The sequence below is a fragment of the Podarcis cretensis genome (genome assembly GCF_951804945.1).
Source record: "Podarcis cretensis genome assembly, chromosome: 2".
Classification (NCBI taxonomy): domain Eukaryota; kingdom Metazoa; phylum Chordata; class Lepidosauria; order Squamata; family Lacertidae; genus Podarcis; species Podarcis cretensis.
This window is the reverse complement of record NC_137171.1, coordinates 94,317,511-94,344,678: the sequence shown is the minus strand read 5'-3', so window position 1 is coordinate 94,344,678 and position 27,168 is coordinate 94,317,511. Positions and strand designations below refer to the sequence as shown.

Genomic DNA, 27,168 nt, shown 5'->3' with positions numbered 1-27,168 from the left:
CTCCCACCACTAGGATAGATTTCTGGTTTTCTTTTCCGGCTGGCACCCAACATTCTGTGGCTCCTGGATGTTCATTTCCCATTGAGTGGTTGTGTTTTCCCACCGGATGAGGATCCTCTTGTGGATTTTTTTTAAAAAAATGGATTTCTGCATGCCTGGGACTTTACCCAAGGATGTTGATGCTTCCCGTTTATTTCTCATTGTCCCCATTTTGGCTCCAATCCTGTTGTTAGCAGAGCTTCAACTCCTCAACATACCTTTTCCGTCCAGTGAAAGCACTTGGACTCACCACCAAGGAACTTGAACCAGCCCTCTTTTAATTAAGTGTGGTAGGTCCTTGGGAGGCTGAGAAGGTGAAAGAGATGTCTTCAGAGGGAGGCAACCACAAGTCTTTTCAGCAGTGGCTAGCTAGGTGGGGTGGAGCTACAGCAGTAGCCTCTCCACAGAAGCATCATTGCTGATTGCTGGGCAAGGTGGCAGCAAGGGCGGGGCTGCATGGGTGACCTGGACCCAGTCTGGTGCCCCTACCAGTGCACCCAGACAACTCCCACCTTGCTGTCACGAAGTAAGAAGCAGTGGCACTTCTGCCAAGAAGCTATTGCTATGGCTTCACCTCAAGTGAGTCACTCCTGGTTTTGCTCACAATCAGTTGGAATCAAGCCTCGTTGGGGTGAATGAGGGAATACTTTTGCATCTCGTATTATAGCCAACTAAATTATACTCTGAGTAGTTACTTGGATCTAAGCCATGCCAATTATCTCAATGGGTCAACTCTAAGTAGAACTAACATTGAATACAATTCTATCTCTAGCACTGAAGAAACAAATTTGGCACACTATTTTCGCACTCAATCAAAATGTTAAGGAAGTGCTTTGCATGTTACATTGATTTTGAAACTTCTGGTGCATCCTTTGAAGCCTGTGGTTCTTATAAGATCTTATTTTAAGCATATTTATATCTGACCTATTTCTTGATGCATTACATGTGGAAATGATGATATATCTCCTTAGGCTGTGCTCCGAAGCACACTTACTTGGAATTAAATCTCCAGAAATTAATGGGACATACTTTCCAAGTACCGGTATATGTGCTTAAGATTGTTCTTTAAATAACTGGCAGAGAATGCATTTGTGCTGCATCTTCCTCTGTGTGTGTGCATGCTAGCAATTAGTGTTGATGCAACAGTACTATAAAATAATAGAATGTTAATTCCCTTTATAGTTTGCATTTCTATAATGATGCTGTGCCATGTGATTATCCCCAGACACAAACTACTAAAATTATTAGAACTTGGCTTTTTCTTTTCTTTTTCTTTCTTTGCTTCTCCTCACTGTTTGATGAGAATCTGAGGCTAATGTTGCCCCTGATTAAGTATCCACACCACAGCCTATTGAGCCAGGAGACAGTTAAATATTTTATGTGAATCAATGCAGTATATGAAAATCATTTGCTTTTGTTTCCTTAGTATCAATATATATTTGCTGGACAGTAGCAAACCAATTAAGTGGAAGCACCGATGCAGGTTAACCTAGTTAGTCCCCTTTCCCCGTCATTGTTTTCTCTCTCTCCGCCTTGGAATTTTATTTCTAAATTGAAGAAAAGTATACCTTTACACAGGCAGTCTTGTGGTTGTTGATATTATATCACTTGCATCTTCGATGTATTTCAAGTTGTTAATTATTGTGCCTTGCACATCAACCTCAAATGTATCATTTTAAGTTAACAGCTCTGGCCGTTTGTGGTATTCGTTGTTGTTGAGCAAATAGTTCTGCTTATGTACCAAATGGCTGTATTGTATGGTATAAGCCAATGGTAGGCTTCTCAAACAAGACATACATACGAGGATTTGAGAAGGAGGCTAAACCCTTCTGCCTTGCAATTCACATGATTGCTTTCTTAGAGGGGGAAGGTCTGGAGGTGATGTTTCTCACAGAAAAGGGGCTGTACTTGCATCAGTTGGTTTGTCAGGAAAGAGAATCTTGTGATTTAATGTTGAGAGGAAAGCATAAGAAGGGCTGCAAAGGAATAAAGTATCTCTTACGGTGAGACATAAAATGCAGTGGTGTGGATTTTAGAGGAGATGGCAAAATTTACGGAAGCAAGATATCTCAGGCTGCTGGCAAAGGAGAGTCAGGAAGAGAGATTTAAGGTTCACCAGGCGGAAGACTTTATATCAGTGGGAAGAAATTCAAATGCCTGGCAGAATGCTTGCTGCTGTCCAGTAAAGTGTATTGACACTGCAAAGAAAATGTAAATAAGGCAAAAGAAGCCTGGGCTTATTATGGCCAGATGAAATGCAGGGAAACAGTTTTCAGAAGAGGAGGGGAGAGGATGTGTATGAGTGGAAAAAATATCAACAACATTGGGACAGATTCAGGAGCAGCTGTCATGTTTGCTGGTAAGTGGCCGAATAAATTACTATGAATCTTGAATAGCTTGTAATGTGAAAAGGATGTTTAGAGATGTTGTTGCCTCTAGCAACTTTTTTTATTATGACTGAGCACATTAATAGCATCACTGCCCAAGCTTTGAAGCAAACTCTATTCTATAAAAAGTATTTAGAATAGAACTAGATGCATTCACTCTTCCTGGTACTGTGCGAGGCAATGCTTGCTTAATAGCTTTTATTTAACAAGCAGAAATTAGTGAGGGGTGGTTACAAAGATAGCTAGTTGCACATATATGTACAGATACTACAATAACTAAAATTTACAATGCTTATAAAGAGAAATAATCTCCTTGGAGGATCTATGAGAGATTAGATGTTCTGTTAAAACTATTTTATGTCATATATATTAACTTTTATGAGTTCTGAGAGTTCAAATGAAACTAAAACATCTGTGCACCACAGAGGTTTACTGGAATGCCTTTTTGTCATTAGGCAAGGTTTTGGCAATTATTTATGAGCAAGGTAATGGATTAGGTTCAGTAAGCAAAAAGCAATTTCATCAATTGTGGCATTTTAAGGTATGTTTGTGTACTTTTCAGACTCAAAGAATTTTATTTCTGTTGAATTCTTCTTTTTCTTTTTCTTTAATTACTGTCATTAATGATCCTTGTAGAATCTGCACAGATAACAATATTTTTGTGTGAAAGGGCGATTCTAAGAAGTTTTCCCATTCATTTCAATTTGGTTTACAAAGGACAACTTCCCAGTGCATTGAGGCTGGCTCCTATATCTATCTATCTATATCTATCTTTTTATCTATCTACCTACCTACCTACCTACCTATCATCTCTATGCTATAGAATATATTGTTAAAAAGATAATCATTAGTTTGTATTGTTCAGCTGCATTTGTATGTTTCAAAGTCCAAGAGTTCTGTTCTACTTGGTAATCCTTTCCATGCCATAGCACAACTCAAATGAGGCAAATCCAGTTTATTATAGTCCTTCACCTCCTGTTTGCTCTTGAAACCAACTGGAGAACCATATATAAAAATTAAAATTAGTCCCCCACCCCCGCCAAAACTATTTAGCACAAAATGCAACCCAAAGACTGCACAAAATAGCTATTTTGTATATCAGTTTCCTGCAAATCAGAAGTGTTTTACATGTGTGCCAAAGAACCAGTGACTCCTGAAAACACGTTGTGTGTGTGTGTGTGTGTGTGTGTGTGTGTGGAGAATGCTGGCCCCACCGAGTCTGGCAACATCCCGGTGAATGTTTCACAACATGGCATTGATATCTAACTTGAAGGACTGGTTAAAGACTGTGAACTGCTCTCTGGATACTTTGTTCAAGCGAAAAGAAAGAAGCTGCAGCTGCAGTTAATAAAGAGCTAGTGGCCCATCCCACATCTGCCAGGGAGTGCTCAGCCAACAGCACAATGATAGAATGACATTAAAGGTTAGCGGCCCGGTGTGGGGGGAGGAAGGAATTGCCTTGCTGAGTAGGTCAGAATAGTGTTCTGCACTAAAAATAGAAATAGTGTAATTATTGCTTTTCTGTACAGGTTGTATATGTTATGGAAGGAAGGAAGGAAACTGGCTAAAATGTAACTAAAACTCTGGCATAGCCATAAATGTCATTCACCTTTTCTTCATGTTTTCAGTCAAGTATTGTATAGCTCAGGCTATCATTTCAATAATTGGCTTTTTATAGTTGTAGAATACGTTGCTATAAACCTTAAGGAGTCACAAAGCCTTTTATCATTGTGTCTTCTTAATCCAAGAATTCTTTTAAAACATATTCTCTGACATCATTATATAACTTCAGAACATTTATCTGGTTCGCAATCAGAAAAGCCAGTTTAAAAACAAATGCTGTTAGAATTTTGTCAGATATATTTATCACTTGATGAGGAGATTCCAGGGCTCTTTACCATGCAGATTGTTCCTTAAAGTTGGTTTGAGGTACAGCACTTCAAACACAAAGTGAAGCAGGATCTAGCTAGTCTCCCTTCGCTTACTACAAGAACAAAATGAAAACATCAGCATTCATTTGTGCTGGGTTCCACAGTTTCTGCAGTACATAAGACGCCATAGGGCCCCGCTCAGTGGAGTATGCCCTGTTCAGCTGTGAAGCAAAGTACCTGCTTATAAAAGTACAGAAGCTATCCTCTGTTGTGACTGATTTTTAAATACAGCCTTGAGTCTCAGCCTGGCCTGGCTTTGTAGTCCATCATATTTCCTATTTAAGAACATAAAGACAGCCTTATTGGATCAGACCAATGGCTTAGCAAGTCCAGCATCATGCTCCCCACAGTGCCTATGGGAAGCCCATAAGGAGGGCCTGAGTGCAATAGCTCTCTCCTGCTCATGTTCCTTAGCAACTAGGATTCAGACACATGCTGCCTAGTGCCTCTGATGCTGGAGGTAATATATAGCCATCGTGACTGTAATAGATATTGATAGGCTTCTTCATGAATTTGTCTAATTCCCTTTTAAGTTGGTGGCTGTCATTGCATCTTGTGGGTTGTCTGTTCAGATGTTTCACTTCTGTTAGAACTTTCATAGAAAGACAATAGTTGAAATCATACTTTTCTGGTCATATTTTTGAGAGCCCTGACTGAGAATCTTAAAGATGAACTCTGCCAGCCCTTAAGGGAAAGTCAAGCGCTTGAATTTTAGATAATGATAGAAATTTAGATTTGAAACTTCAGCATGTGGCTCTTGAATACACAGAAGGAAAGGGTTAGAGTAATGGGGGTCACTGGAATCTTGGTTAGAAGATAGAACGGTAGCTGCTTCTAGCCACTCTGTTGCTTGCCTCAAGCAAGGTAGATCTCTGTTGTTTAGCTACACTTCCCCAAAGTAGCTTGGGTTACATTTCAATGGAAGTGCACATTTGAAACCAATGGTGTCACATTCTTTGGTCCTGTGCTTGTGTCCTGCTTAAGCTACAAACATGATTGGTAGCTTTGAGCAAGTCACAATATCTTATTTTTCCCCATTTATAAAACAAGAATAGCTGATTTAATTTCTGCCAAACTTTTCTGCTGGCCTTTTGTTCTTTTTCTTTTTTTGCTGTTTGATTTTCACCCTCTCCCAATGAAGGCAGATCTGAGAGAGAACAAGAAAGGCAGGAGGCTTGACTGGGACTTTCTGAATCTAGCAAGATAAAGTGATGCTGGTGTGATAGCAAATCAATGACAGTGACTCTCTCCTTGTAGGGAGCATGGAGGAAGGGAAGACTAGACGAAAACCGTTCTGCAGGATATGCTGGTAGTGACTGTCTGAGCCACTGGCATCTAGAAGTCCTAATTAACCTTGTTAAATATCAAACATATGAACTGATTCATATTTACAGTACTGGAAGCAGTAGTTTAACCTGCATGGTGGTTGTTGTTTAGTCGTTTAGTTGTTTATTCAGATGGTAATTTTTTAATGGTAAAAGTGAACCAAACTGGTCTTGTCAAAGTTGTAAAACAAATTGCAACTTGCCACCTCCTTGGAAACTCTCAAAAAGTGGGTAGAGTACAGAATAAGGTTAAGTCATGATTTGAATTTATGTTGGGTATTTCATAAACACGCACACACACACACACAATTTGCATTGGTCAAATTTCTAATTGGTGGAATGTTCTCAGGGAGGTTTGGCTGGTGCCTCCATTATATACCTTTAGGCACCAGACAAAAATGTTCCTCTTCAACTTCCAATGTGGCTGTGAAGCAAGAGATCATAACTTTCCATTTTAGATTAATCACAACTTAATGCTACATTGAATCACTAAACATAATCATGGTTAATGAAAAACAAAACAGCTTCTTAAAGTGTGGTTTGAAGCAGACTTGTTTAACTAACCATAGTTAAGATTAACCACATTTTTTCCTTGTTTGGATGCCACAACAAACTGCATTCTAAAACAGAATCAAAGGCTTCAAAACTCCTCCTCATGACTGTGCTGGAAGTGGAGGAGGAAGTTCATGAGTTCAGAGCTTGCTGTGGCTTGTCCTTGTAACTCCCAGCTACGGTTTAGCTTCACATGCAGACACAGCCATTATTCAGAGCAGCATGTATGTTAATTGTTGCAAGTTTTTACAGCACTTTATTTGGACAGTGGTACTTTGGCCACAAATGGTCGCTGAGCAGAGAATATCTTGTAGGCTCATGTTGTGCCTCTGAATATCTGAAAAAGGTTCAGAAGAGATCGCTTGGCATTCCATTGCTGATAGGAACATAGGAAGCTGCCTTTCAGACTATTGGTATATCTAGCTCATAGGAACATAAGAGTGCTACTGGATCAGGCCAAAGGCTCTTCTAGTCCAGCTTTTTGGGAAACTTGAAAACAGGACCTGAGTGCAATAGCACTCTCCCCAGTTATGATTCCCAGCCACTGGTATTCAGAGCAAACTGCCTCTGACAGTGGAAATAAAACATAGCTGTGCTGTACTGAAAACCTTATCCTCCATGAACTTGTCTGATACTCTTTTGAAGAATCCAAGTTGGTGGCCATCACTACCTAATGGGGAAAGAAGTGCTTTCTTTTTTCTATCCTGAATCTTCTAATATTCAGCTTTACTGTATGGTCTTAAGTTGAGAAAGGTAGAAAAAATATTAATTTTTTCCACTTTCTCCACACTTTATTTACATCTTCCCCTGATAGTTTCTACATTTTGTAAGTCACATCATTGTTTATTAGTGATATTATGACAATCTCAGTTGATTAAAAAACACACACATTTCTACTAAAGATCTAAATATCCACTTTCCCTGAGGCATTTTTCACAAATGCTGCAAGGCCTTTTTGTATGTGGGGGGGGGGATAAGATCTGTGATTCAAAAGCTCATTCCTCCTGTCCCGTTGTTTGTTTGATGTCACTGTTGGCTTTCCTCCACTCTGGAGCATGTGTAGCTGGGAACAGAAGCAAGACAGTGGCCTGGTTAGAGCCGGGTCAAACTTCCTGTCTCAGTTTGGATTGATCTGGGTCTTTCCAAACCATTTTTTGTTTCGTTTGTTTGAAGAATTCTTGGAATTATTTATGTAGAATTCTTTCAACTTTCTCTGCAGTTCAGAAAGACTTGGCCTGCAGGAGCACTTCTGCTGGTGCCAGGGTGACTTGCCAGTTATGTCTTCTTCTGCCTTTCCTAAACTTACTAAGCTGCTGGGGGCAGGGGAGGGAGAAGAATAAACACCAGCCAAGACATATGGCCATAGCTCTTCCTAAGTGACAACATTCTGCAGGGATTGTGCCAGAACATTTTAGACGTAGCTGTCAACTTTTCCCTTTTCTTGCGAGGAATCCTATTCGGAATAAGGGAATTTCCCTTAAAAAAAGGAAAAAGTTGACAGCTATGATTTTAGATCCTCCGCTGCAGACTTGAACTCTGGGACTTTTTTAACTGTGTCTGTTAAAACAGGAATATATATATTTTTAATGACACTTCCCAGAGTTCCCACCTTCATTGCAATAGTTTAGAAGTGCTTTGGGCTTCACCATTGTTCACTGTTTTCCATCCTCTTTTCCAATTCAGTAGGTTAAGAGAAAGAGGGGAGACGGATGGAAACTGGCAAATCAGAGGGCTAAAGCCAAACCATTACATGCTGAGGCAAAATTCAACTGGGGCTTAGGCTCACATCATAATGGTCTTACACCAGGCATGGCCAAACTTGGCCCTCCAGATGTTTTGGGACTAGAACTCCCATCATCCCTAGCTAACAGGACCAGTGGTCAGGGATGATGGGAATTGTAGTCCCAAAACATCTGGCGGGCCAAGTTTGGCCATTCCTGTCTTACACACTCCATAACAAATTTCAGAAGTATGATTGAAGGTAGTAATAAATTTTTTCTAAGCTGTGCAGTGTACTTTTTTTTTTTACAATCTCTGAAATAAGTCTATGAAGCATGTGATGCAAGCAGAATTATATATTGCAGCATGAATTGTTTGTCGGCTGTGATTACCTCCATAACCTGTGCTCTACCACTTCTGAGTAATCAATATATCTTAATGTTGCAAATTACAGAAAACAAACAATTTATTTTATTGCACATGGGGTAATTTGTGAATTCATGAAATTGTGTTATTTCGTGTTGTCACATCTCTTCCGTCATTCAGTGTTACGTTTTGAGATAGTGAAGTGGACTGATAGCTTCTCAGGTGCAGTTCAAATAGTGTGCCATTCATTCAGAGGGTGTCATTAAAGTTTCTGCACTGCATGTTGGGGCGACTGTCAAGTTTGAAGGTTGCTTACTATTTGTTTTGCATGGAGAATATGTACACAAACAATGCATTTTTTGGCAATGGGTAGTGCTGGCATAGACATTCTCTAGATCATACAGTAAAGTGAAATGCCCATGTTTCTGTGTTATGGAGCACTAACACAAAAAGGCAATTGTCGTTCACCTCCATGAGGATGATGTACTGTTTCAATACAATCTTAATTTTCAGCATTTAAGAACTGCAGTTGATTAACACTTCTATCCAAATGTCATCTTCACTATACACTTCAGGTGTCTCAGAACTGGAAAACTGTGACTTAAAGTTTGTTGCAATTAATGACTTCTACATGAATTCTTTGTTTTATTGCCTCTTTTGTCCTTTCTGTGTTCTTGTCATCCTTTTGTGTACTTTATGTACACACAAAGAGCCACACAATAACAAATGAAGGGGGGAAAGGGATACTGGCAAATAATAACACGGGGGTGGGGGGGAGGACAAAACAAGAAATCCCAGCTCACTATTTGAAACGACAACATGGAGTACATATTCCAATGTAAATTCTAATCCAGGTTACTGTCACGTTCCAAGGACAATGTTCTTTGTATGCCTGACTAGGGACTTTATGATGAACTTGTTACATATTTTATGACAATTTGGATTTCACGGTTAACAGTAAGAGCTGTTCAATATTGGAATAGACAGCCTCAGGAACTGGTGGACTCTCCTTTCCTGGGAGCATTTAACCAGTGGGTGGACAATAATCTGTTGCATGCTGTAGTTGCACCCTGCATTGTTGAAGAATTAGCTCAGTTGGCACAACATGAGACTCTTAATCTCAGTGTTGCAAGCAGTTGGACTAGATGACACTTGTGTTTCCTACCAACTCTACAATTCTATGATTCTATGACTTCCAAGACCCGGCCCATATGATATGCTGTAATTTGTGCATGCTTCAATTGTGCAATGTGTTTGGGGGGGGGGTTAATTGTTTCTGCTCTGCATCATGTACAAAATGCATGAGCTTGCTAGAAAGTTTTCAGTGCATCCTGAAGCTCTCAGTAAAAATGTTTATTTCTCCTCTCTGGAACAGTGCATATTTCATTGCTGTTAAGTGACAACTTGGAAGCTGGGGAGTGACATTTAACTTCTTTCTGCTATGGTGACACGATGACAGCTGTCGTAGGAAGGAGAAAGATACAATGATTAAAATTCTTTTGATAAAGGCATGCTCACTTTTACAGCTTAATGGAAATCACTTCCTAGTGAAAAAGTCTGGACCACTAAGTATTTTGAGTCAACAAATTGTGTGCTGTCTATGTTTGAAGGAATTAATCTTCCTTTAAACTTTCAATAAACCTATCATTATAGCAAGGGGGATATTAGTTATTATTTGAGCCTGCCTATGAAGATTTACTACCATGAAGTGCTTAGATTTGGGTGAGATTTTTGTGGTTGTGGTGTATGAAACATGAATAGTAAACATATTATTATACAAAGCAAAATCACTCCAAGCAATAACTAATTTAGCACCAGGTGAGGTTTTTGTCCTGATATTTTACTTCTGGACACGTCTTTGATAGGCCTCTGTTGCTGAAATGTGAAGTTATTTACTTAAATTTCAGTTGTCAAGATTCAGGTGTGATATAAAATAATTCTATTCTGATACAATAGTCATTATTTTTTGCCCGTCTCTCTCTCTCTCTCTCTCTCTCTCTCTCTCTCTCTCTCTTACTCTTTCACACCCACACACCCACAAGGTTCATGCAACAGGCTGAAGTTCTGTGTGTGCTGCTGCCCCAATCAGATATGGTTTGCTCATTAACCTGTCCCAAGCCTAGTGTTGCCAGACAAACAAAGCCAGATGAAAACCATCCTAATTGTAAACTTGGGTGTCTAGCAGCTTGACCCTTTTGAGTGTAGGTTACTGTTGGAGAGAGGTTTGGAAGAGAGATTCCTACTCTCCAGTAGGAGAGTTAAGTGCAATGGTGATTGCTACCAAGCATATTAAAACTTGGTTAGGGTTACATCTGTCCTCATCCACCTTTAAATAAACATTCTCCATGAAAATGGAGAATAAATCACAGACACTTAGCTTCACAAATAAGTGAATATTTTACTCACAGTTTCCAGAAGTTACAGCAAACAAGTGATCATCCTTTAGGAGTAGGAAAAAGATGATGAAAAAGGTTCCAAATGATTTAAAAACAGAAAAAAGTACTAGATTTCCTTACAAAAAGATCATTCAGTATTTGGATTAGCAAAGATGCAGGCTATAAAATCTCATTTTAGAGAGAGTCAATTCACTTGCATGAAGGAGAAAAAGACTGAGAATGGAGGAGGGAGCAGAACCCACTAAGCCATACTCACACTGGTAACTTGAGCTCAGGGACCAGGTTAACCCTTTCAAGCACACAAGTTTGAGTCAGTAACTTCTTTTAGAACAGCCAGAGATTCTGATGCAATGGAACTCGGCAAGTGAAGAAGAAAGATGCCTGTGTACTAGAGACTCATAATAAGTGATATCCTAAAACAGGCCTCTACCGAAAACCATGACTTGGTAGATTGCATCTCAGGGTGTATGAGAAAGTTGGAGGTGATTCCCTTTTTTTACTTAGCCTTTTGTATTCAGTTTGGTACGTTGAAGGCTACAATTGAGTACAATGCCTGTGAGTTTTGAGGTGTGGTGCTCCTTAACTGAGGGTTCCTTAACAGGTGAATATTTCATGTCAATTGTTTCTTTTTACCTGTTATGTTTATATCACACATGGAAACTATGGCAGGAATGTGTATTTAGCCATTTAATTACAGTTCACAGCATAAATGGAAAGATTGGGTACTATAAGGTGTGCACCTCCATGGTACTACTACTTTAATATATTTGGAGTATATTGTGTGACAGCATAATGTTTTGTGTGATTTCCATTGGTCCAGCTGAAGCTTATCTTGATTTCTCACTGCCTTTTTGGAACTATTGTTTGAGGCTAAAGGAACTGGATATGACTCTACTCACTGAAGGCTGAAAGTTAGCCAGTGGAAAAGAAACGTGGGGGAGAGGGGGATGGAACAAAAGAAGAAAACCGTTGCCTCTTGAGTTGTGGGAGATAATTTGACAGTTGGCTTCTCAGAGGGATATTTAGCTGGAATCGATGTTAGGGGATGCTAAGTCGGTTGGTCCTTTTTGCAGTGATAATAAATATACCTAAAGCAATGAAAAGAAAAGGGGGAAACATACATGATTCAAGTCACATATATCATGTTCTCCATAATTTTTCAAGCCTGTAGCCCTCAGCCTTGTAACACATTATATAGCAATTTAAGGAAATGGAGCATCTTGTGTTACCAGAAGGTTGTTTGGGGTTTTTTTTTTCCCCAGAAGATTTGTCATCAGCAAAGGATCATTCACTTGCAAAATGATTTTGACTGAGTTGACGTGAGGCTTGGGCTGTTAAAAGTCAGTTGCTGCAAATTAAATAATCCACTACTCAAAATACCTAAGTAAAATAATGTGGGCCAGTGTGTCTAGATGATGTGGACACATGTGGGGGGGGGAGGGAGGGGGAGATAAGACTTCCTGTTACTCCTATCTACTTCTGCTCTGTGAACTAATTCCAAGTCCTAGGAAACAAATTTTAAATTTTGTCTGCTTCATTAATATTTTCTTCAGGCAGGAAAGATACTTACCATTCAGTAGCTCATAAATATCCTTTATTTAATGTCTTTCTTCTTTAGAATAAAGAGAAGTGATCCAGCAGTATTACAGCTGCTTTGCAGCAAGTAATCTGTTCATTCTGGTTTAGCCATCTAGAAACCTGTAGTTTCTCCCCGGATACCGTAAGCCTGCAATTTAAATGGGAATTACGTTCTAGGGATTGCGCTTAAAGCTGAAACCACATAGAGTCAAAACACATCAGGTTCAATGGTGGAAGAGCCAAAGTCATTATTGTTGGCATCCATCTGCCTTGAAAACCAATGGAGTGTGCCTCCAGGGATGGAGTCAAATCACTGTGTTAGCAGCACCAAAGTGAAATCCCTGGGGCACAAGCCTGGGCAGTGTATATGGAGGTCCTGGACTGCCCAGACGACCAGAACGCCCTCCAGCTTCTCTGATGTGGTCCAAAGGAAAGCAGAACAATACGTTTGGCACTAACTTGGTTGCCGGAAGAAGGTGCAAAAGGTGCCATCCAGCTGTCTTAGGAACTCCACTCTGGATCTGTGTAGGGTCTACTCCTTAGCCTTTTATTCTTCCAACTCCCCCTCCCGCCCAAGGCAACAGAGGATTAGGAGCATAGTTTTCCCAGGTTGACAAGCCCCATCTGCTCCTCACTTTCTTCTACAGCATGTGCAGAAACCTCCTTCTTGACCATTGGACCCCACTATTGATCTTGTTTGCTCAATCCACTGCTGCCTTTTTTCCACATGCAGGGGAAGATTAGCCAGCCAGCTGAAGCCATTCCCAGGGTGTGACCGCTGCCTCACGCTGATAGCTTTTAGGAGCCACAGCCGAGTGCAGGGTAGGAACCAAAGGTAGACAAACTACTCCAGAAGGAGTCTATTACCCCCTCTCCTAACACTCCATTAGTTAATAGTTTACTTTTATATAATATCTAATAGAGCAGCAACATCTAGCATTTAGCAATGACTTGAATTTGCTAAATAGTGCTCTTTGGCTATCATGGAACCAACAACAGAGAGTTTTCATACCACCTTGTAGTTCGGTGCTTTATAGTAGAAATAAGACAAACCCATTCAAGTGGTGGGTTCTTAAATGCTGAGGTATGAAGTGGAAATGTACATATGAAAAAAATCTTTTTTAGTTGATGTTGAAATGCTGCTTGAACTGGAATAATTTCTCTTAAGCAAAAACCAAGTATGCAAATGCTTTAAACTGACTGAATTTGGAACTCTATAGTACATTACCTATGAAATATATAGTTAATGTAACTTCCAATTTTCACATGTAAATATGATACATGGTATACGTTTATATTACAGTGCTTGTATATTAACATACAAAAATAAATTAAAATCCTAATCACATTGCTACAATGTATCTTCAGAATTATAATCCAATCTGTTTTCCTTCTGTTTAATCCCTTGCAAAGGCCATTTTCTTCCCCCTCTTTTGCTGCTGAGGCTTGTTAGTGTCTCATTTCTCTCTTTATTTTCATTTTCCTCGTCCTTCCCCTGCGTATATTTTTATCCCTGGGCCAATATCTTTCTCTCCCCCACAGGTTTCTATTTTGCTTCTAGGTTTCCCTTTAACAGTCTCCACTTCCTGTCTCATTTGCTTACTCCTGTCTTCTCTAATATTGATTCCTGCTCATGCTGCACAGTCACTCCTAATGATTTTTGACATTTTTAAGGGCAGAATGCTTCCTTGCACACTCCATCATGATTCTCCCCTGGCAGATACAAGTAACTCCCACTGAAGTCAGTGAGAGTTATTTGTAATCCTGGAAGGGGAGAGAAACACTAACCCTCAAAGATGGCTCCAGGGGTATTGGTCACATTGGACTGGTGCTTAAAGGACTAAGAAAGCTGTCTCCCATCAATGAGTGGAGTAAAATGGTGAATGAAGCTCTTCATACCCAAGGTTTGTCTAATCCACTTGTTTGGGGATGGGAGGAAATTTTTCCCAAATGAGATTAGCTCTCCATTTCCCAAGCCTCAAACCCATCCCTGAGATAGATCATGTTTCTTGGTCATTTGCCAAGAATGCCTCAACTTGTTTGCTTAATATTTTTTTGAAAATTGCTTATTCATCTAGCTAAGAGATATTTGGGTACTTAACAATACTCATAATGTTGTTCCTTATTCTAATCATGTCTTTTGTCTTTTTATGTGGTCCCTTTTTCCTTTTCTGTATTTAGGAGTTATAGATGAGTTTTGATTTTGAGAGCATTCTCTTGATTTTGTGAGAATTAGTTTGAAGTATACTGGTGCTCTTTTACACTGGCTGAGTAGTCCTTTACTCCTCTTGTATCTGTGAAAGTCATGCAATGGAAGAAAATGAAATGGAAGATTAATTTTCTGTTTTTTGGTGGTGGCTCTGTCCACTTGAACAAAGGAACATAAATGAATGCCTTATACCAAGTCACGTCATATGTTCATCTAACCCAGCACTATCTAATCTCAATGTCAGCAGGTCCCCATCATCTTGGGCAGAGTGAGTTATTTCCCTTCCACACTATATGAAATCCCTTACCTGATGATGCTTTTGATTGAACCTGTGGCCCTCTGCATACAAAATTGGTCCTTTGCTGTTGGATGTATATCTCTTCTCCATTTAAAAAAGAGAGAGAACACATAAGGGCTATGTACACACAACACTTTATTCTAGACTCAATGGAGTGCTTGCTTTTTTCTCCATAGTCTACACACAAAATCAAGATTTATTGCATATGTTTGTGCTTCTTGAGAAACTGGTCTGAATTCAAACTAAAAGCTGATTGCAGATTGATTCTGCATTACCCAGCAGTGTGTCTATTTGAAAACACAGGTGGTCCTGGCAGTGTGTGTGTGTGTGTGTGTGTGTGTGTGTATCCACACCTGTCCAATGGCGCTGTGGGTGGACATGTACCAAGATCACAACCACTGCTTCTTTCTTCATTCACATGGGGCATGTGCAGGTAGGAAAAGGCATGGGTAACCTAATTAAGGGGATAGTTTTCAGACACATGTCAAGTAACCTCACCAACTCTTGCTGATGACAGGATCCAGAATCAGTGTAGGTAAGTAGTGTGTTGAGGACAAGTATGAACACTTTCAGATTGAGAAAATTACATTTTTGGGTCTGCAAACAGGTTAGTGGAGAGATTATTTTGTGCACTTCAGATCATCCCACATGATACCCCCTGTAGGAATCTTTCTGGTATTACCCGGGCTTGATGTTGCTTTTGCAGGTGTTTCGTCTCATTTGCATGCCACAGCTGACTGCTGAATACTTTAGTAGCTTGATAGCCTCAGGCTAGGAGAAAGAGCTTTCTGCAGTCTTACTGCTTTCTTTCCAGCAGGAGCCAGCATTTAGTGTGAGGCTGAGTTTATACAACTATAATTCACTCCTTGGGAAATAAAAAAGGGTGGGAGGGCTGGTATCAATAATGCCACAAAATCCACGTACTTAAGATGTGCTGTTTCATTCATGCTTTCAAGCCTTCTGATAGGATACTGTAAACATGCAGGGTTTTTATATCAGTTTTAAGCTAAATAATGCTTTACATAAATTGAATGCAATGCAATTTCTTTGCTTTTATTTCAGAGTTTATTTTCAGTTATATTCAGCAATTCAGGGAAGTTACTGAGAAAGGGGACAGCAACAGAATGAAAACATTTGCTCTATAGAATTAATCAGTTCATGGACATGTAGGTATCATATAATTGTATGGCTGGTGGATTTTGGTTTTTTTGGTTTTTGCTGAATGTTCACAGCAACCAAATTACATTTGTCAAACTGAGAACTTAACTGGATGTTGCATGGGAAATTATGATTGGATTTTTCCACACAATGTAAAAGAAGCAAAAATGAAATGTTATCTTAAAAAAGTGCACAGGGGTAGAGGACTAGATCAAATCAGATTCCTAATTTGCCCCCTTCTGGTGGGCTAGCTTTGACAGGTGGGCAGGACCACCCATTTGTCTACCACCTGATGTCATCAGGATGCCAGGTGATGGATGGACACCTATCAAAGTTCACAAAGGTTAACCTCAATACTCAATTAGTTCAATACTCTTGGTGCCCTTAAGGTTAGCCTGGAAGCTTCAGTTTGTGCAAAAAGGGGCAGGTGGGAGTGGAATAGACTATCACTAGTATATAAAACTAGGGCTGAACAACCTACACTAGCTGCAAATATTTCTCTGGACCAAATATAAAGTTTTAGCAATGTATGAGGCCTGAAACAATTCAACACCAGGTTGTTTGAAAGATAATATCACCCCCTATATACTTGTTTGACAGCTGTGCTCATCAGAGGAATCTCTTCCAATGGTGCCTAGGACATCTGCTCCATGACAAGTCAAAACCCGACCTTTAGCATTGCAATACCAGTTGTATAGAAATTTCTACCCTGCATAAATTAGACAGGCACCAATTGTATTGGTCTCTTTGTGCCTATTACATATCTAGACAAGCCTTTCCAGATAGATGGTCACAGCCATGCTTCTTATCTATTTTCAAGCATTAAATTACATATAAAGACTTTCTGAACATCACTTTGTATTTTCTGTAATATAAAGTGAATAATACATTCCATAAGGAAATAAAATAAATAACCATCTTCTGGGATGAGTGCTAAAATTGTTCGAGATGGCTTACTGCACACCCAGGGCGCACTACAATAAACAGCATTTCAGGTCTTAAATTTTAAATGTCATCATGTGCAGTTTTCTCTGTAGGTACGTGAGTGCTACTGCTGCAGTGATTTTCATATGGGGAATCCAGACAATGTACAATAAGCATTTTCACGGTGTCTGCCCATTTAGGTTTTCCAAATCTATTCTTACACTCTCCAAGGGGGTTCTTATTTAATGCCAGGGAAACCACTTCAGTGTCTTAAAGTTTGCGAAGTAGTCACGAGGAAGAAAACCTTGGTAACAATAGTCATACATTGGTAAGAAGAGTAGTCACCATTGTGAAGGAAGGTGATAGAAGAGCTGGTTTTGCTTGCCACATAAATGAGGCTTATAGTTCTCTCAACATGAAATGAATTATCAATTACCTTGCAGGGTCCTGAGATGACCATGATAAAAGAAATGAGCAACAATAATTAATTAATTAATTAATTAATTAAATTGATTAAATATTAATTAAAATATTAATAGGTTGCAAATAAAATTGCCGAGCCAAATAATTGTGTATATCTACACACAAATAGAGAAGATATACAAGTACTTTGCCTTTTAGAAAAATGTTTACAACATAATACTTGCTTTGTTGGGTTTGTTTACAAATCTGTATCCTATTATATTGGTTTTTCACTGTTAAGAACTAGGTTATGGCCATTAAAAGATCTGTACTTTTCCAAAACTGCTTTATCCTTGGTTTTCATCCTCTGATAGGATAGTCACACAGTTGGGATAATAAGAGAACAGATAGAATGGTTTCCTGATAATGGTCTGCATTATGAATCAACTGAAATTCTATGTGGCGACGTGGGTGGTACTGTGGTCTAAACCACAGAGCCTAGGGCTTGCCAATCAGAAGGTTGGTGGTTCGAATCCCAGCGATGGGGTGAGCTCCCGTTGTTCGGTCCCTGCCCTGCCAACCTAGCAGTGCAAAAGCACATCAAAGTGCAAGTAGATAAATAGGTACCGCTCCGGCAGGAAGGTGAACGGTGTTTCCATGCGCTGCTCATAGCTGTCAACTTTCGGATTTGAAAATAAGGGATCAGCAGCCTCACCTGTCCCAGAGACAGTCTACGGGATATTTAACAATCCGGGATAGCAGTGGGAAACGGCGCTGAAATAAGGGAATTTCCCGCCAAAAAAGGGAAGGTTGACAGCTATGGCGCTGCTGTGGTTCACCAGAAGCGGCTTAGTCATGCTGGCCACATGACCCGGAAGCTGTCTGCGGACAAATGTCAGCTCCCTTGGCCTGTAAAGCGAGTTGAGTGCTGCAACCCCAGAGTTGCCTGTGACTGGACTTAACTGTCAGGGGTTCCTTTACCTTTACCTAAATATAAAATGGTAAGTTTGAAGAAGTAGGAGGAGCTATAGGGCAGACTCCCCTCTAAAAAAGTTGTCTCAATGGGGCTTCAGCATTCCCAGAAGCTACTGAATTAAGAGTAACAGCTGCCTAGACACTCTGTACTAACTTCTGATAAATTTCTGGAGCTTCCCATTGACATCCGGTGAGCTGTTGCTTTTTCAAAACCTGTTGCTCAGCACCTGTAGATAATTTGTTTTGCATTTTGAAAGTAGCGAGATTAGTAGCTTTGTGGTTTGGTATACACCAAATGAGCATTACCCACTTACAGGGCTGAAGTAAAGCCCAATTTTAAATTAAGCTGATTATTTGTATCCTCATCAACCACTTACAATTGCTTGACTGCTCCTTGTATTTACTTGTCTGTATTATTTGATCCCTCCAGAATGTTTTTAAAAGAACAAATGCTAATAGTTTTACAACCATCTGCCGAAGATAAAAAAATAAATACAGGATAAACTGAATATTCACGGTATGGCATTTGTTGTTAATAAAAACTTTGATTTCCAACCAGATGCTGCTTGAAAGAAATAATAAAATCCCCAAAGGAAATGAGCTTGGATGCTAACAAGTTTAGTCGTTGATCTGTTTTGAACATAATACTTAACTGTGATAAGCTGAGGAAGTTTATCAGAAGGGAAGGGGAGTCTTTATAGCCCAAGGCTTCCTCCCATAATGCTAACCATAGTTTAGTGTTGCAGCTGAAAAAAGGCCAGTGTGAGGACTGATGCTCACATGGATGAATGCTAGGACATAACTGAGTGAGAAACGCTAATGTATGTGATTTCACTATACATGAATAGGATTTAATGAATCTATATTACATTTAGGTAGTGTAGTAGTGGAGCATAGCTTGCCAGCTTGCTTTCTTCTTAAGATTATATAATCTGATTCATGTATTCAAATTGTTTACTCATTTTCTCTTCCCAACCCTGCCTCATGTGTGGAATCACATAAAGAACATGTCTGTGAAATCTGGATAGTAAATGGATATATCATTAAGCTGTATACTAGCAGTATCTTTTCACTCTTGATACCCCACCCCCCGTGCAGTTTCATACGTGGGGCATGAATGGGGGAAAAGTGTATGTGGAGAAAATAAGCCACTAGGTCATGTGTGAATTGGCATAATCCTCTACATATCTACTCCGAAATAAGTTTGAGTTTGATCACACTTACTTGCGTTTGAGTGTGTATATAATTGCAGTCTTAGATCTGAAGTGTCTCTACACCACCTTCAATAAACCTGGTGTTATCTTCTGCGTATAGTCACAGTGAAGTTAAGCCACAGATTAAATGCTGTCTATCGACAGACACACAAACATCATTTGTAAGCTGTCTAGAGAATTGTAATGATGAGTAGCCATGCAAGTTTAAAAATTCTTTCTAGTCTGGCATATTGAACGTTCCAAACACAGAGAGGTCTTGATGCTAAAGTTTCACCATAGAAATAAAAAGAAACAAAGTGTAAAATAATGCCATCTGCCATTCTCTGGGTGGTGGAAAAAGTTAATACATTGCTTTCAACAGTGACAGCTTTTAAAGAAAAATAATTTATGTAATTTGAAATTGGATAAATGTGTGTATGTTGTTTCTTCCCGTGATTTTCTTTCATTCACTAAAACGCTTATCATTTTTATTTTCTGATCAAAGAAAGCAAAATTTTTCAAATCTACTGTTTCATATTTTCAATGACCACAACACACATCAGGACTTTTCATTAAACTATATATATTTGTATGGACTTCGTTGACATTTGCTTAAATTACAAACTACTGAGTCAGATTAACACTCCCAACACTGAACAATTTTGTAGTCATACTAATAGTATGTTTTTGATGTAGATTTGTTTGATGAGCTAAATTAGCAGACTGTGTTCAGTCCAGCCCAAAATGAATTAAAGCTGATACTGCATAAATTCTTCTACAGCTGAACAGTGCACAATGGATATGCCAAAGGATGCTGGGAGATAAATTCCAACAATTTACTTCTAGTCCCAATTGCTCTGGGAAGCCTATTTTCTCAGTAAGAGAAAATACACAGCTTTCTAGATGCTATTAGTTTGAAAAATTAAGGGTGGATGTCTTTTTGTGTGAGGCAAGTGGAACGTTAATGGCATCACAGGAGTAATAAAGAACTAAGCTCCTAACCTTATGTTTGAAAAGTCTGGGGTTGAAGGCAAAAGCTGTTCACTTAAAGAATGGACAGTGTGAAGCAGCCTTGAAAGATAGTATCTGTAGGCTAGGAGAAAGGCAGTTAAATAATCAGATAATATAAGCTACAGAGAAATGGGCCTTTCAGTCTTTGTAGAAATGTGAACTCTTAACCAAACAATGAAAAATATTTGAACTATGAGCACAGTATTTCTAGGTTAGAAATCCACTCCAGGCAAAGAACGAGATGAGATTAGTAGCTGGTCGGAAATGTATTTACTTACTTATTAGCATTGTTAATTCATTTATAACCTGCATTTAGGTTGAAAGAATATACACAAATACAGAACAGCTAACAGTGTAAAGTTTAAACCAATATAAGTTATATCAGTTATAAATAATTGTTTTTGTGTTAATGGTTTGATGCATTACTGATTTACTGGTTGTATACATACTGCTCTGTTTTTTGTAAACCACAATAATTTAAATGTGTGTGTGTGTTACAGTAGCCTTCTATTCCTCTAAAAATTGGGGGAAGCGTTAACAATCAGTAGCAGTTCTATTTAGCTGATTGCAACTTGTGACTAGGACTTACATTTGTTAATGTGCTGGAAGCTGCCCAGAGTGGCTGGGGAAACCCAGCCAGATGGGTGGGGGATAAATGATACAATTATTACAATTATCATTGTGGTTGTAAACAGAGGGCCTTTAGTGAGGAAGTTTGAGGGAGAGTCCCGGGGTGCTGTCTCACAGTAGACATAGGATCAGGATGTTGTGCAAAACTACTCCTGAAGCAAATGCCTTGCTGGAAAAGAAGGCCTGCTCTTCACACTTCCACCTACAGTGGTACCTCGGGATGCGAACGGGATCCATTCCAGAGCCCCGTTCGCATCCTGAATGGAATGTAAGACACGACAGTGCATCTGTGCATGCACGGGTTGCGTTTTGCCACTTCCGCGCATGCACGTGATGTCATTTTGAGCGTCTGCGCATGTGCGAGCGGCAAAACCCAGAAGTAAAGCACTCTGTTACTTCCGGGTTTCCACGGAGCGCAACCCGAAAGTGCTCAACCTGAAGCACATTCAACCTGAGGTATGACTGTACTGGGAAAGAAGAAGGAGAGAAGGTGGAACTTCTCAACACCTACTTTGCCTTTGTCTTCACCCAAAAACAACAATGCTTCAGCTGCATAAGTTGCCACCATGTAATTTGCAAAACACTGTGGCAAGGGCTTTTTATCAAGGAATTAATGTCTAAGCAGACCAGGAATTACTTAATAAAATAGCATTCTCATATGAACTAGTATAGTTTATCTAATGCTACCCAGGAATGAGCAGAACAGACTTCCACTCATGCACTAGGACTGAACCCTCATCTGTTCATCCCTGCAACCCCCTCAAAATCTGCTCTGGAGGGTTGGAGGGCAGTCTGAAGCAGCTTTTACAGGCTTGGGGGTGGGCTTATTGGAGAGGAGAGGAATCTGTCAGATTTTCAGAATTGTTTTTGAGGAACCTGGAAGAGACAAAATAACAAAGATATGTACAGAGCCCACTGTCTCTTCTGTGATGTTAAGTCTCTCATTTTGTTTAGATTGTGATTGAGTTTCATGACAACTGATGGTGGATGTGCTGCAGCGAAATGGGACTTTCTGTACACCACAGAGAGAAGAGGCCTGACAAGTATGAATCGCTAGGCTGAGATGGGCTCTTGCTTTGTTATTGTGTGTGACTTCAGTGTAGCAGCAAAATGAAATCACGTCCTAGTCTGACAAGGAGATACCCAATAACTCAATATGTGCTTCAGCTATTTAAATTCCATTTATCCCACACTGTGAACATTATGCATAATAGCCTCATTTGACAAAGTAACTTCATACAGTAGGCTGCTTGCATATAAGTATTCTGCATGGTGCTTATCATATCAAAGGCTTTTACGTATATGTCATTCTCATGACATATAAGGAAGATGTGAGACATTTCATGATCTGGCATGTTTTCTGGAAGAATGAGTGGTGAGTTGAGTTCATTTGTTGATCCCACTATCTTGCTTCTATAACTCTTCCTCTTGTAACAGCTTTCCCTCTTCTTATTTCCTCTGCTTTAACTTGTAATATAAATAAGGTGATTTCTGAAATACTACGTTTGCATAAGTTTCATTGGGAATACATCACTAAATGCCTCCTTGAAGACTAAATTAATGTCAAGTAATTCCTTTTACAAGGACTGGGTGCTATATATAGTGCATCATGTTTTGCAGGGAAGTTAGAGGTACTGTACATATTTCATGAAAACTATGCAAGTATCAAGCTTTCAAAGTGTGTAGCTCAAAAAAGAAGAAGCTGAAAATGGAGATCCATGTTCTGCAAGAAAGATATTAGTGCTTTTAATAGTACACTTCCTTACTAAGAACACCTGTTTAATTAATTATTTAAATGCATGACATACAGTTCATTTTCCAAGGATCTCAGTGCAAAGTGGGTCAACCAGTTTCCCCATGATTCCAATAGCAGAACTTTGGGAAGCAGTAGTGTGGGATAAAGGCAATAGTTCCTTCTTTGGTAAGACCATTTAGGTTGGAGTTCTTTCTTCTAGGATAAAATTAAGTGGTCTATGTTAAGTAGCTATTGGTGAATTATTATTATTATTATTATTATTATTATTATTATTATTTGCATGTATCGTTATTGGCCCAGTAGTGGTTGGCATATGAAAAGGGCTTGGTAGGGTGGGAAGGCAAACCTGGACACTAATTCTTAGTTACAAAGTTATTGTAATGACCACCCCAAATAGATAAAATCCAATGAAAGGAGGATCCAAAAGTTGTTGGAAGAGCTGGTGTAGACTGCATACGCAATATATCTTTAAAGTACATTCTGGCCTCCTAAAGTATTTGTGGGGTTGTAGTTTAATCCTTACAGAGCTACAAAGACAGTAAGAGGGAGGAGTCTGTTGGAGCTCAACTTTCAGTACAGTGGAAAACGGTACATTAGCATTTAGTACAGGTAACTCTGGAAATTGAACTGGCCATAGTGACGTGAAACACTTTCAGTGGGTGCTGCTGGTGTACCAGCTACAGACTTTCCTAGGCAGTGATGGCCGGGCTGTCATGTCTGAATTTCTGCAATGCATTGTACATGGAACATCCTTGATAGTTCAGAGGCCTCAGTTATTACAAAATAACACTGCTAGACTTAAAACAATTGCACTAGTAATCCATGGGCGTTAGTAGCCACCTTTCAATGGGGTCAAGTACACTACAGTTTGCTTCTTCCGTTGTGCAATCTAGAGTGAAGCTTCAGGGGCATGCAGAGAGTGTTAGCTGAATTTAGCACGTTGGTACAAGAGGCTTCCGTATTATAACAACAACAGCAAAGTTAAGGACGAGCATAACTAATTTTATTTTAGTGATCTCCTGTATGCATGCTTCTTAAACTTTTATAGGATTAAACAGAATCAATCATTTTTAAAGTTGAAACTGAATTCATTGTGCTGCAACCGTCTTTAATCACCCTAGGTTTACTTGGAAGTAAGTTATATTGTTGGGATTTGGTTCCATGTTGGAATGTTAATGATTGAAGACATGCCGCCTAATCCTGCACATAATTTCCACTGAGTTACTCTGAAGGAAGAGTGCAAAGCATTGCAACATTATTCTGACAAACAGTCATTACACTCGGTTTTAGAGTTGTTTTTTATGCTCATCTTTAGCTTGACTTTTATTTAGGTGATTAAAATGCCAGTCGTTGCCTGGCATGCACAACATACATCATTAATGGTGATTTATTTTGGCATTTAACAGAATTGGCACACAGTAGCACACCAGTGGGCAGAAGAAAAACAAACGTGAGGCAATTCCCAAAGAAGCCTATTCTTGTTTGCAGCTCTTTTGATATGGCTCTGAGTTACTTTATAAAACATACTTTTTATGGGATGCCAGGAGAAATTGACAGTACAAGCAATAGGACTTTATATGCAAAGATCTTCATGGCAGACTGATTTGTTTTCCTTCTGAATGGGAAAAATGGAATTGCTTTTTAGTCATCAAAGCAACACATAGGTTCAACAATTTGTTTTCCAAAGGTTCTGAGTACCCATAGCAGTGTATTTCATTTGCTGAGAGCCTCTGAAAAAGAGCCCCTAAACACTTTTTCAACAATGCCCATGTTGCTTCTTCCTTGCCTTATCATGCTCAGAGTTCTTACAGTCAACTTTTTCTATCAAAATCCAATTACGAACAAAGGTGCCTTTCAAAACAATTTGCCACAGCTGGATGGAATCGCCAAAAAGTAAAGTTAGAAAAGCATCAGCACAAATGTGAGAACAGCATTAGATTCAAATTGTATTTATATATCATTTTTCTCCATCTCTTCAGGTCACTTGTGACTATGCAGATTTTATTTTTCTTTTTTCCTTTTTAATAAGGCAAACATTTACTTTATGTTTGGTGCCATTTAGAGTCTGCGATTTTTTTGTGCTTATACATTACAGAAATTAGGGCAGAATGCATGTATTAAGTTGGGGCTTTTTGGAAATTATTGAACATACAAAAAATGTAGCTATGGGTCGTATACAACAAAACTGTCCCTGTTCACCTGCACAATGGTATTTCCTTTCCATCTTCTCTATCCCCACTTCCCCAAACTGTTCTGGGGGTTCCTGTATATGAGTTTTTGAAGTGGGGCACAAAGACTGGAGTAGAAAATGAAGTCCCATAGCTGAAACAGAAGTGTTAAGGGGACAACTTTTGGATAACCGTATGGTAAAGATTTTCCTTCCTGGCATGTGTAGCAGTTTTAAGGAGAGTCAGTATGTTTTAGGAAAAGCAGTACCGGTACTTGTAATTGGTGCATGTACTTTATTTTTTTGTATTTCAAGTTACATGAAATGCATAATTGCATTTTTTTAATGTCTGTTTTGGCTTTTAGCCGAGAGCGGGGTGGATCAGGATTGGGGCTGCACATGGTACACAACCTGTTTTTCTGCACCACAGTCTCAATAATCCCTCCCCCCCACAAAATGCTGTTTGCCAAAGGAACGAGACTGTTTAAAAGAAACACACAGCTCTGAAGGTAAATTCGAAATCAGTAAATACAATTTGTTTTTCACAAGAAAAACAGCAACAGCCATAAACATGTTAAAATTGATCGTAGACTCATAGAGTCCATGAGTCCACAAAAGTAATCTAGCGCAGCCCCTTGCAATGCAGGAAGCTTTCCCCCAACATGGGGCTCAAACCCATGACCCTGAGATTAAGAGTCTCATGCTCTACCAACTGAGCTACCCCAGGATGTATTTAACATTACATGTAGTTTTAACTCTATGAAACTGTGATAACACCTTGGGAATGTCACTTCTCAAGATAATGGTATCCGCTCTGGGCTGTACTGCGAGCTTGAGGCTGTTTGAGTCCAATATTTCAGGACTCAAATACTGTCATATTACAGTGGTGCCCCGCAAGACGAATGCATCGCAAGACGGAAAACTCGCTAGACGAAAGAGTTTTCCGTTTTGGAGGTGCTTCGCAAAACAAATTTCCTATGGGCTTGCTTCGCAAGATGAAAATGTCTTGCGAATTCCTGCGGGTTTTTTCCCCTCCCCCCCTTTTTCTAAGCCGCTAAACCGCTAATAGCGCTAATCCGCTAAGCCATCAATGGGCTTGCTTCGCAAGACGAAAAAACCGCTAGACGAAGAGACTCGCGGAACGGATTCTTTTCGTCTTGCGAGGCACCACTGTATTCTAATGACATTCATACCTGTCAACTGTCCCAGTAAAAATGGGTGATTTCGGGCTCTGCACTTTTTTCAGGCAGGGCACCCCAAATGTGTGTTTTTGGGTGCTGTGCCTGAAAAAGCACAGCTCGAAAAAGAGTGATCTCACATGGCAGTGCAGGCCTGGAAGATGGGCCTCCTTTCCCCCCACTCCTAGCCCCTTCTCCCTTTACACCTGACCAAACAGCTCTTCATTTACACCTCACCTACCCCTTCGCCTATCCACTCACAGCTTTCCCCAAACCCCTCTGTCTTACCCCAAACCACCCCCTTCCTTTATAGCTCACCCCAGTCCCTTTTTAAAGCAGGCAGAAGATGCTCCCATTCCCCTTAAAACAGCTCACCTGGGCTACCTTCTACCTGTGCTACTGGCTTGCCTGCCAGCCTTCTGTTCTGTTCTGATGCCAAAGTTGCCATGGTTGCTTATTGGCAGAGCCTTGAACAGCATAGGAACCACAGAGGACTGGGAGAGACAATTTAGCCATTTCCCACCACCACCCTAGCCCTGATGAAATTTCTACCCCAAGATTGGGCTACAATTAGCTTCCTTTCTGATAAACAGAGATTGAGGGTAAAAGGTAAAGGTACCCCTGCCCGTACGGGCCAGTCTTGACAGACTCTAGGGTTGTGCGCTCATCTCACTCTATAGGCCGGGAGCCAGCGCTGTCCGCAGACACTTCCGGGTCACATGGCCAGCGTGACAAGCTGCATCTGGCGAGCCAGCGCAGCACACAGAACGCCGTTTACCTTCCCGCTGGTAAGCGGTCCCTATTTATCTACTTGCACCCGGAGGTGCTTTCGAACTGCTAGGTTGGCAGGCGCTGGGACCGAACGATGGGAGCGCACCCCGCCGCGGGGATTCGAACCGCCGACCATGCGATCGGCAAGTCCTAGGCGCTGAGGTTTTACCAACAGCGCCACATGCGTCCCTAGATTGAGGGTA

General features: G+C 40.0%; 1 protein-coding gene and 1 long non-coding RNA gene across 11 annotated transcripts in view; one reads left to right on the top strand and one right to left on the bottom strand.

Moving 5' to 3' along the window:
* The window catches only part of LOC307206094 (contactin-4), a 532,821-nt gene that overhangs the window by 228,204 nt on the left and 277,449 nt on the right, over positions 1-27,168 (top strand). The window contains exon 1 of one of the 9 annotated variants that reach the window (XM_079958887.1): positions 1,981-2,398. The exons of 7 other annotated variants lie outside the window; for them this stretch is intronic. The gene's annotated coding sequence lies outside the window, so the exon portion shown is untranslated. Of the gene's footprint in view, positions 1-1,980; positions 2,399-15,950; positions 15,967-27,168 lie in introns of those variants that run through there. One more of the 9 variants, XM_079958889.1, reaches the window with a different exon arrangement.
* LOC307209208 lies at positions 10,811-26,683 on the bottom strand. Of its 2 annotated transcripts, XR_013835422.1 has the most exons (4): positions 26,563-26,683; positions 14,810-14,879; positions 12,286-12,441; positions 10,811-11,803 (listed from the first exon to the last, which is right to left on the bottom strand). It is a non-coding gene; the product is annotated as an uncharacterized lncRNA (long non-coding RNA). The 2 variants fall into 2 exon arrangements; XR_013835423.1 differs by lacking the exon at positions 26,563-26,683 and having other exon boundaries at positions 14,810-14,961.